The sequence below is a fragment of the Salminus brasiliensis genome, chromosome 8 (genome assembly GCF_030463535.1).
Source record: "Salminus brasiliensis chromosome 8, fSalBra1.hap2, whole genome shotgun sequence".
Classification (NCBI taxonomy): Eukaryota; Metazoa; Chordata; class Actinopteri; order Characiformes; family Bryconidae; genus Salminus; species Salminus brasiliensis.
Window position 1 is genome coordinate 33,929,273 of NC_132885.1, and position 10,957 is coordinate 33,940,229.

The 10,957-nt window shown below is 40.3% G+C and overlaps 1 long non-coding RNA gene across 1 annotated transcript; it reads left to right on the top strand.

The window, feature by feature from the left end:
* The first annotated feature begins 6,843 nt into the window (after window positions 1-6,843).
* LOC140560717 (uncharacterized) lies at window positions 6,844-10,547 on the top strand. Its single transcript, XR_011979991.1, has 4 exons — window positions 6,844-7,079; window positions 7,558-7,843; window positions 8,176-8,348; window positions 8,765-10,547. It is a non-coding gene; the product is annotated as an uncharacterized lncRNA (long non-coding RNA).
* The last annotated feature ends 410 nt before the right edge of the window (window positions 10,548-10,957 follow it).

Here is a 10,957-nt window from a genome sequence, read left to right on the forward strand (position 1 = left end):
GATCAAAGTGAGTAACAAATTTAGCTAGTTACACAAGCATACATGATCATCACTGATTAAAAGAAATTAATAATGCCCACTTACTGATTATGATTCACTTTAATAAACAAATTCCATCACAGAGTGCATCATTATCCACAGTGAAACAGGTACTGTATCCACATGGGCTGAAAGGCCACTCTGCCAGGAGGAAGCCATTACTCCAAAACATAAAGCCAGATTAATGTTTGCAAATGCACCCAGGGACAAAGACCTTATTTTTGGATACATGTCTGTATCCATATCTGTGGTCTGATAAAACTAAAATTGAACTGTTTGGCCATAATGACCATTGTTACATTTGGAGGAAAAAGGGGGAGGCTTGCAAGCCTGAGAACATCATCCCATCCTAACACGGGGGTGGCAGCATCATGTTGTGGGGTTGTTTTGCTGCAGGAGGGACTGGTGCACTTCACAAAAAAGATGGCACAATGAGGAAAGAACATTATGTGGAAAAACTGAAGCTACATTTCAAGACATCAGCCAGGAAGTTAAAGCATGGGCACAAATGGGTCTTCCAAATGGACAATGAGCCGAAACAAACTGCCAAACTGGTTACAAAGTGTCTTAAGGAGAAGGAGTCAATGTTTTGGAGTGGTCATCACAAAGCCCTGACCTCAATCCTACTGAAAATTTATGGGAAAAGCTGAAAAGACATGTGCAAGCAAGTCGGCCTACAAACATGGCTTAGTTACACCAGCTCTGTCAGGAGGAATGGGCCAAAATTCCTGCCAACTATTGTGAGAAGCTTGTGAAAGGATATCCAAAACATTTGACCCAAGTTTAAGGGCAATGGTACCAAATACTAATGAAATGTATTTAAACTTTTGACTTTGAAGAAAGTCATAAAAAAAAATGTCATTAATCTGGCATTTTAGCAACTAAATTTAAAAAGAAATCATTTTGGTAATCCTAACTGATCTAAAATGGGAAACGTTTATTCTAAATTCATGTCAGACAGTGAAAAAAAGGTTTCAACTGTACATCACACTGTGCTGAAGAACTAGCCCACAAAACAATAACCACATTTTTTCTGTAATAACTTTAATTACTCTCCACAGTGCCAGTGTTCCAGAATAATGAGCAACAATTTCACTGGAGTAAGAGCTGCATGTCTCTCAAGTCACTTTATAGTCTGTTATATATTTTTCTGTATTATATTTATCCACATCTGTTGCTGTACTTTTTGTTGTGCATTATTTTTACAATACGATTGTTGCACTGATTGGAGTTTGTATACTAATCTCATCATTTCTAGTATTGTTTATTATATACCATGTAAAGCAATTAACTCTACTAAATTTTCCACTTATTAATACTCTAAATCAAAATAAATTTTGATACTTTTTGTGTGTATGTAAACCTTAAGCTCTCATTTCTCTGTAAACAGGAAATTCATACAACTGTTTAATAAAATTGATCATTTTCATCTTGTCTTTCATCAACTCATGAGTCATGTATTTTTAAAGAAACAGTTTTTACATCATTGTTCATTAATATTTTTACTTTATTTTCAGAAGGTTAAAGTAAATGAGGGTAAACACAATTTAATAAACTAATGTGTAACAATAACTACATGAAATGGAAGGACCTGGGTGAGGTTTCTAATATATGAAAACTGAAGAGCTGAAAGCCCTGATGACGTCTCCATTGATGGACTGTGGAGTGCCTTTACAACAGCAGCTGGATCTGCGGGTCAAGCTTGATGACCTCCCTGCAAAGCGTCTGGAGAGCTCGTCCCTCCGCGGTCGCCATGTTCCTGCCACAAAAAACGCAAACAACGGTCAGTGAGACAGAGTACTGTACAGTAACACCGGGAAAGTAGGGACGGTCGCTCAACGCTCTGTGTCGAATCACGTCTCGTTCCTTCGAAGCAGAACCACATGGAAACAGCATTTCACAATCACACTTCAATACGCGTCAGTTCCCCGGTCCCGCTGTAGACCCAAGCGCAATGAGCGGAATATAAACTGAAATATGGCCTTAAATTAAATAGAAATATAGTAAGTGTGAGAATTTGGATGCGTTTCATTTTAAAAGACAACAAAACAGGCACATCGTTTTTGCTTTGAAGGTCAAGTGTTTTCAAACCAACAAAAGAGAACAAAAAGTAACTGACAAACCTCCTCCGTATTCCAGGGTTTTTAACTGGAAACGATGGAAAATGACCTTGACTAACATTTAAGTCTGTGTTCAACAGATGTACAGTCTACATGCATATTCAACAGTGGCGTATATTAGAGAGGATGAAGATGATTGGCTTTAATTAGGATTGTTTTGCCTTCTACAAGACTAATTCTGCTTGTCGTTGACGTTCACAGCTACAAGTGATGGGTTTCAGAGTGCAGGTCTGGTCATTATACCACGCTGCTAGCTTTTCCTACCAAATTTGTTTGATCCTGAGCAACATTGTTAAGTCTAGAATGGAGCACAATCTACAGATCATCTGTTACATGCTCTAGATCTTTAGGGTGAAATGGGAAGGAGATGGAGAAATCTGGAAGGTTATTAATGAAAACACGAGCTGTTGAGCATTTACTCACTCAGAGATGCTGGTAGTGCACCACCAAAAACAACAGTCTTGGACAGACAACAGCCTCTGCCTTCATACCCTAGAGAGTCCGAGCAGATCACTCAGAGCTCCATCAGAGAGAGTGTTTAGTGCGGTTGGGCATTTTGTTGCCCACTCAGGTCCTTTCTAAACCACACAAGGCGAACATGTTTTTCTTAACCAGTAAACAGGCGAGGGTCAAAACCAGAGCTGTGGTAACCATAACAGAAGGACTGAGGTCAAATCAGAAGACGAGAAACATTTACACTTATGGCATTTGGCAGATGCTCTTATCCAGAGCGACTTACAAAGTGCTTTGCTATTTACCCAAGAAAAACCTTAGCTAGTTAGAATAGACTAATGATTCAAAAGATACCTCCAAGCTTAGACACTACTAAACACAATACAATAAGGCGACCATAGTACTCTATTCGTCCAAGTACTCTCTGAAGAGGTGGGTCTTCAGTCTGCGTTTGAAGACAGCGAGGGACTCGGCCATTCGGACACCCAGGGGCAGCTCGTTCCACCAATTTGGTGCTAGGACAGAAAAAAGCCTGGACGCTTGTCTTCCGCGGATTTTGAGGGATGGCGGGTCGAGCCGAGCCGTACTTGAAGCTTCAGGATTTTGAATCTGATGTGGGCAGCTACAGGAAGCCAGTGGAGAGAACGCAGCAGTGGAGAGACATGGCTAAATGTAGGGACATTGAAGACGACCCGTGCCGCTGCATTCTGGATGAGTTGCAGGGGCCTGATGGTGCGCAGAGGAAGACCAGCCAGAAGAGAGTACTAGTGGTAAGAGAATCCATGGGAGGATCTCACTTTACCAAGAGCACCTCAATCAGCTAGTGAGCACCAAGCTTCTATGTTAACCTTAAGACAAGAGTGTTAGCAGAATCTAGTTAGAAGTATATTTAAAAACAGCCTACCTTACAAGCTAAAGATGACCCCAAGTAAAAAAGCAAGCACACTGATTTCTGAGTGGCTCCACACCTAATTTATCAAGATTGGAGACACTTGGCTCCTCCTCTGCAATTCACACTTCTAGCTGGCCTGAAACTACACCTGAATCAGCACCTCAATCAACTAGTGAGCACCAAGTGCTCAGGCAGAGGTCCGGAATAAAAGACAGACAAAACTGAGCAAAAGAGTCCAAACATAAAAAGATCAGAACACAAAGCAAAACGGAGCAAACAAGCACACAGGAGACAAACAGGGGAAGGTGAAGTAGCTGAGCTGATGAGCTTCAGGGACACGTTCTAAAACTCAGCTGATCTGGCTTTGTCCTGATTGGCCGGAGTGGTTACATGAGCAAGCAGAGGAGTCTGGGAAATTGAGTACATATACAACGACTGATGGTAAAACTACATATCCTCTTTGGGCTCCGATACTTTTCAGTGTTTTATAGAAGAACCTCCAGCAGTGAGAACACCGCCCTGAGGAGCTGTCCTCGCTGCCGGAGCAGCTGAAGAGCCGAGGACCTCCAACCAGTCAGCAGAGGAGAAAACCGGCTGTGGTGGTGGAGGAGTAGCGAACGAACTTCTGTCAAAATAAAAGTCCCTCCTAAACCTGAATAAAAAGACTTTCTGACTCTCTAAAATAAAAATGATCAACTAGTTTAAGAAAAGAGTTTACAACAATTTAACAGCTTATTAAAGTAACTTAAATTAATAACTGTAAGTATTAACAGATATAAAGGAGAAATCTGACACAGGACACATAAATCTTTAATAAAAGTGGCCTTATGAAGGAAAATATTCAGCTTTCAGACACTGGCACCATGTTTATCCCATAATGACAAAGTAAAACACAGTTTTAGATTTTTTTTGTTAATTTATTGAAAAGGAAAAACTAAAATTGACATAAGTATTAAGACACTTTACTTGGTTCTTAGTTGAAGCAGCTTTGGCAGTGATTACAGCCTCCAGTCTTCTTGGGTTTGATGCCACAAGGTTTGCTCACCTGGATTTGGGGATTTTCTGCCTTTCTTCTCTGCAGATCCTCTCCGTAATGTTGGATGGGGGCGTTGGTGGACAGCCATTTTCAGGTCTCTACAGAGATTTTTGACAGCAGATTTTTTTTGTAGCCTTCTCCAGATCTGTGCCTCCACACAGTCCTGTCTCTGATCTCTACAGGCAGCTCCTTCCTCCTCATGTCAGCTGTGAGACCTTATGTAGACAGGTGTGTGTCTTTAACCACGTCCAATAAACTTACCAGAGCTGGACTCCAATCAAGGTGTAGAAACATCTCAAAAATGATCAAGACACATGGGAGACCCCCAGAGCTACATTTTAAGTGTCATAGCAAAGGGTCTGAATTTCCATGTGAAAGTTTTTCATTTTAATAAATTTTAAAATTCTGTTTTCACTTTCTCATTATGGAGTATTGATGCAGAATGATGGGATTTTTTATTTTATTTTATTTTAGCACATGATCTCAACATAACATTTAAAAACAAGTGAAATACTTTCTGAATGCATTGTATATTTTTACAAAGATATTTAAAATACTCTGATAACAGTGATTCAAAAGTCTGTGTTTTAAAATCTTAAAATATTGATTTTTTCCAGCTGTTATTTTCATACAACACTAGTTTGACTGTAGAGATTTTGGACAAAATGTCAGAAATCCACTGATTCTGATGTGTTTTCCTTCATAAGGCCACTTTTCTTCTAGATTCATGTGTCCTGATTAAGATGATATTAAAAGTGACAGTAAAACTGTGTTTATCAGACACACTAGTCTGAAGATAGACACTATCAGCATATGATCAGAAACTCACAGCTTTTTCCTGCTCCGAGTTTTCAGTAAAATGAGTGAATCAACAGTAGTTGTAAGAAAACACTAAGGCTGATAGTAAAAAGCCTCTCTAAGCAGTTTAACCTGACGTTTTCCTCATAATGCCCTACAATCATTTTCCATAGTGAACTCTTTCTGCTGGACTTTAGGATTTTACAAGCTGACTTTTATTTGGAGGGGAAATCAGAATCAGGCGATGGAGGTGTAGTGTTTTATTAGAACAGCAGGTGGCGCAGTAGAGCTGTCAAGCCTCCAACCACTTTGTCTTCAACTGGGTTAAAAAGCCTCGTTCTGTCCAGCCCTAATATAAAGTACGGTGGCCGAGAAGAGCCACCGCGCTGCAGATTCACAAACGCGCAGCAGAAGCAGAAAGCCCTTCATCAAAACGACAACATGGCTCTACATTTAACAAACGCGCCGCAGATTCACTAAACAAGTGCAAGCTCACAAACGCGCTGCAAAACCCTTCCCAACACAACGGGAGCGTTTCCGGAGGACACTTAAAGGATGTGGGATCAGATACGGAGACGCCATCTGGAAGCAGAGCCCTGCCGAGCCGCAGCAGCGTCTCTAATGAGAAGTAAGTTTGGGGAGATTTGATCACTAGAGTTATTCTAGGCCAGTTCTAGGCCAGTTCTAGGCCAGGTCAGCCATGTCCAGCCCAGATCTATTTATTTCATTCAACAGAGCAAATGTTTCAGCTAGAAGCTGCTTTTTTCTGGACTTTTTAGTGAGACAATATTTCAGAAGAAAAGAACAGCTCCAGATTGTTTAGTTCTGCGCTCCTGCAGTTCTAGGAGGAGGAGCTGTTAGCTAATGTTTCTAGGCTGCACAAGCTTGCAGACAGACTGTAGAGCTCACAGCTTCAATCACAGTAGCTGTCTGTATTTACAGGGAAGGATTGGTTTCAGATGATGATGGATTTTGCTTGGTTGGAGTCGTGAACAAGGCAGAACATCCATTCAGAGCAGTGAGAGGGAAATGCCTCTTAGGTGTTTGAGGAGTCATATAGTGTTGTTCCAGTATGCTGAGTATTCTAGGAGTATAGGTACTGAACTAGAAGGCCATGTACGCTAGATCTTCATTTAGTCTTGTTAGGGTAATGTTTAGATTGGGGGTTTTGAGGTTTTCAGGGTTTAAAGTCTTCTAAAACAACTTTGTCCAATGTGTCAGTCATGGGAGCTGATTCTTATGGCCATGTCTGCAATCTGCTGTTGTACATTAGATTTGGACAGATCCTGAAAGCAGTTCACCACAAAGTGGAGACGGGTGAGTTAAACTCCTAACAGTGAACTCTGCTTCTCTCTGTTAGGTTATCTTACATATTAATGGGAATCTGTTCATGCTTCACTTTGCCTGATCTAACTGCATTGTACCGTAACCTAGTAGTGACCCTTAACAGTAAACATTTTTATTAATGAAAATCAAACCATTTTTATATTTCAGATCAGCTCCAACATCCCGATCCACAAGCCAAGAAGAATGCATTATTATTTCAGCAATACTACATCACAGATCATTTCCTCTTTATTATTGATGTAGTTTATGTTGTAATGCTCTTTGCTTTCTATGTAACAGAGCACTGCTAGAGCCCAAGACGTCTGACATAAGGACATTGTTCACTCTCTTCACAGTGAATACACCAATGTAGTTCAGAATCTGAGGCAATTGTGGAATCAGAAGTGGGAGACAGGTAATTGTGGTTTAAGATGACTGACACACACACACACACACACACACACACACACAAGCTTATGTTATTGCTGTCCAAAAAAGTGTATCTCCATTTGGGTCAGTTCTAATGTTTATGCAGCTTAATCAGTCTTTACACTGGGTGAAAATGTAGTGATGCAGAAAGTCAGTTCTTGCTCCAAATGCTAAATCAATTAATTGCATTCTTTGGACAGTGAACATGTACTGAAAACACACACACAAATGCATACATACATACATACATACAGTACTGTGTTGCCATGTTTATTCAGATCAGAGTTATTGTGAGTATCAGGCCAGTATACAAAATGAATTGGAATTGCTGTCTATAACTAACAATTTAATGTTGGGTTTTCCTGGTTTGTCCACTTAGTAAGTGTCAAATCTCTACTTTTATTTTTGGACCATGGTGAAAACATGCATAAACCTTATTTTCTGTATGTCTGGTTAATTTACAGTAAGGGCTGACCGCTTCAGATGTAGTGTCCAATCTGTCTCTGAAGATAGATAAAGAGTCCTGCAGCAGATTCAACATTAACAGAGCAAATGTGTGGGATGGAGCCATACGAGGATTTAAGAGATCTACATACAACCCATCCTATGACATGCTGGTAACATTCTCTGTGGTTCAGGGCATCTGTGTCTTTCTCAAATCTCTTCCACGACCTTGTAGGTAAAGTGAAGTCCATTGAGGCTCCTTTCGAAGACATACCAGATGAAGAAGTGTGGAATTCTCTCCTTGAGGTAATGTAACATTTCATACGATGAGAATATTTGTCGTCCAGTAAAATCAGTTTGACTGATGTTTAAGGTTTATTAAATCTAGACCCATATTCATAAAGCTTCAGAGTATATGTGATGATCTAAGATCAGATTTCTGTCTCATTTGCAGTGATCTTAGTGACAATAACCGCTCCTACTTGGAGAAGCTTTATGAATACAGGGTCTGATTAAATCTTTAAGATAATATTAAGGATAATTGTAAGAGCAATATTGTCTTATCAGTTCTGTTCAGGCAAATATAGAAATGGGGCAATATGTGTCTTTTACATTAGTACATAATCTTTATTATCTAGATATTCAGTGAAACATCTGTGAGTGAACTACAGAGATGCACAGATAAACACTCCAGCATGCTCCAGACAGCGGGATGCTTACACTTCATTAAGACACTGGATGACTAGAAGAAAGTCATACAGGATTACATTCAGTGGTATTTCATCTACTGCAACCATTTCTCCATTCAGAGGTATTACATTTATTTAGAGTATATTTGAGTTGATCTCTTAATTTGTACATCTAAAGTTGATTAAATTATTCTTTTACCAGTTTGTCTAATGTGCATGTATCTGACATTGATCTATAGTTGAAACAGACTGTGCCAGGGGCCCTTAATTCTAGTCTTTGAAGGACTGTGTTTGACAGGTTTTTGTTCTTTCCTTGAATAAGCAGTGAATAGCCACCTATTGTCTTAGCTGGAAACGTATCAGATGTGCCTCATTTACTATCAGTGAGGACACAGTCGGCATGACACATCTTAAAAAGTGAAATTAAAGATACTGTCTGTATATGATGTAAACACTTTCACAAATGTAGTAGGGATGTAGTTCAATATCTATTTTTTTTTGTTTGTTTGTTTGTTTGTTTTTGTTTTTGTTTTTTTAGAAACAGTTGCAGGCCCTTCTCTTCAGGATGTGCTGAAGTTTGGAACCGGGCTAAAGGAAGTTACCCCCACAACAATAAAGCCACAGCTAATATTTGAGTGGAGCTCACACTTTCCTTTGGCAAGTACCTGTGCAAACACAATCACAATTCAAGATTCAAGAGTTTATCATCATGTGCACAGCAGAAACAAGCAATGAAACTGTACCATGAAATTCTTACTTTGCAGTTCCTCCATTTACTGACATAATCTCATAAATATCAAAATAAAGAGAGAAATAGAAATATAATAAAAATATATACAGTAAATAAGTAAAAAAAGTAATGCTAAGTAAAAGAAAAACACTAAGTAAAGAAAGTTAAAGCGTACAGTACACTATAGAGTATAGATGCATATGTAAGTTGTGTATGTGGAAAGTTCATTGTGCAAGTACAAAAGTAAACAGTATTTGTAGAACAGTAGCAGTGATTATATGTAGTGGGCTTGTATTAATGGGTGCATGTCAGGAGGTGTTTACAAGCCTGACGGCTTGTGGATAAAAACTGTTTGTCAGTCTGGCTGTCCTGGACTTCACGCTCCTGTAGTGTGGGCCCGATGGTAGGAGCATGAAGAGGCTGTGTAAAGGGTGTGTACTGTCCCTGATAATGCTGTGGGCCCTCCTGATGACCCTGGTCCTGTAGATGTCCTGCAGTGAGGGGACGGCTGCTCCGGAAATGGACTGTGCAGTCTTGATCACACTCTGGAGAGCCTTTCTGTCACTGATGTGAACGCAGAGGAATTTGAAGGTTTTTATCCTCTCCACCTCTGTCTCACATATGTAGAGGTGTGTGTGTGTGTGTGTGTGTGTGTGTGTGTGTGTGTGTGTGTGTGTGTGTGTGTGTGTGTGTGTGTGTGTGTGTGTGTGTGTGTGTGTGTGTGTGTGTGTGGGGCTCCTGCCTCCTCAGATCAACATAATTTCCTTAATCCTGTCTGTATTCAAGGAAAGATTGTTGTCACACAGAGAGGAACACAGAGATTTAGTCGGACTGTCTGAAGTGCGGCCGAGCCACATCCTTGTTGCCACCCCTCACGTTGCTGTGGACTTGGTCAAGAATGTTGTTCTCCCTCGTCTGAAAGCTCACAGGCTTGTGTTTGGGGAGGACAGTCCTCAGGTTGCTGTGGTTAAATCGGCAGTGAACATGCCGTCTGGGTGTGCGGTCTCTTGTTTGCTGATTGTGTCATGCAGCAGCCCCAGCAGCATCTCCAAGTTCATGCGTGGCGGAATTTAAACAGCCAGGATAAACGCAGCGCTGAACTCTCTCTGCAGATAAAAGGTTCTGCACTTCACCATCAGCAGTGCTAAGTCAGTTAAACAGTGTTTTTCTACAGTCTTAATGTCTGTTGTTTGCAAAGATGCAGACGCTGCCGCCGTACAGTACAAAGTCTTTTCCAGTACAAAGACTTTGTTCTGGAAATGAAATACATGTACAGCTCTGTAACTTCTGTATGCTTTAACACAGAAGAGATAATGTAGAAACCCAACAGAAAGAACAGTAAATAATGAAAATATTGATCACAATAGTTATCATAGGTTAAGAAAGAATGCAAGAATAGTCTGAGCTTTGGTGGCTTCACATTTATCTCAGGACTTTAAAAGGAGTGAAATGCCTTTTGATTTGGGTTATTATGTAATAAATAAGCTGTGCTACTCAAACTGTAATATGCACTGGTTCTTTTTATTCTTCTATTGTTTAATGGGTGATATGTCTCAACTTCTTGTAATTGGTTGGAAAGTCTGAACCGTCTATAAGTGTGATGAACATATGAAAAGTTGTGACTTGTAACCTTTCTTTTGCAACTCTCCTCATAATTACAGTGTGTGTATTTTGCAGCAGGAAGAGGAGCCAGCATCACCGACACTCCTGCTGCTCTTCTCACTACTGGTGGAGTCTCCTTTAGCCCCAGCAGCATCTTTAAGTTGAGGGGGATATTGTTGTGAGTGAAACTATGTCTGCTGAGATTGAAAAATGATGAGTTGAAATACTGAACCAAGCAACCAGCTTGAAAGCACATGTACACTGACCAGCCATTTTTTTCACCATTGTGTCTGATCCAGTTGTACCAACAGAACACACACTAACACCACCACAAGGCACAGAGTGTCCCCAGCACAGTGGTGGTGTGGTAGTGTGTGTTCTGCTGGTACAATTGGTTTA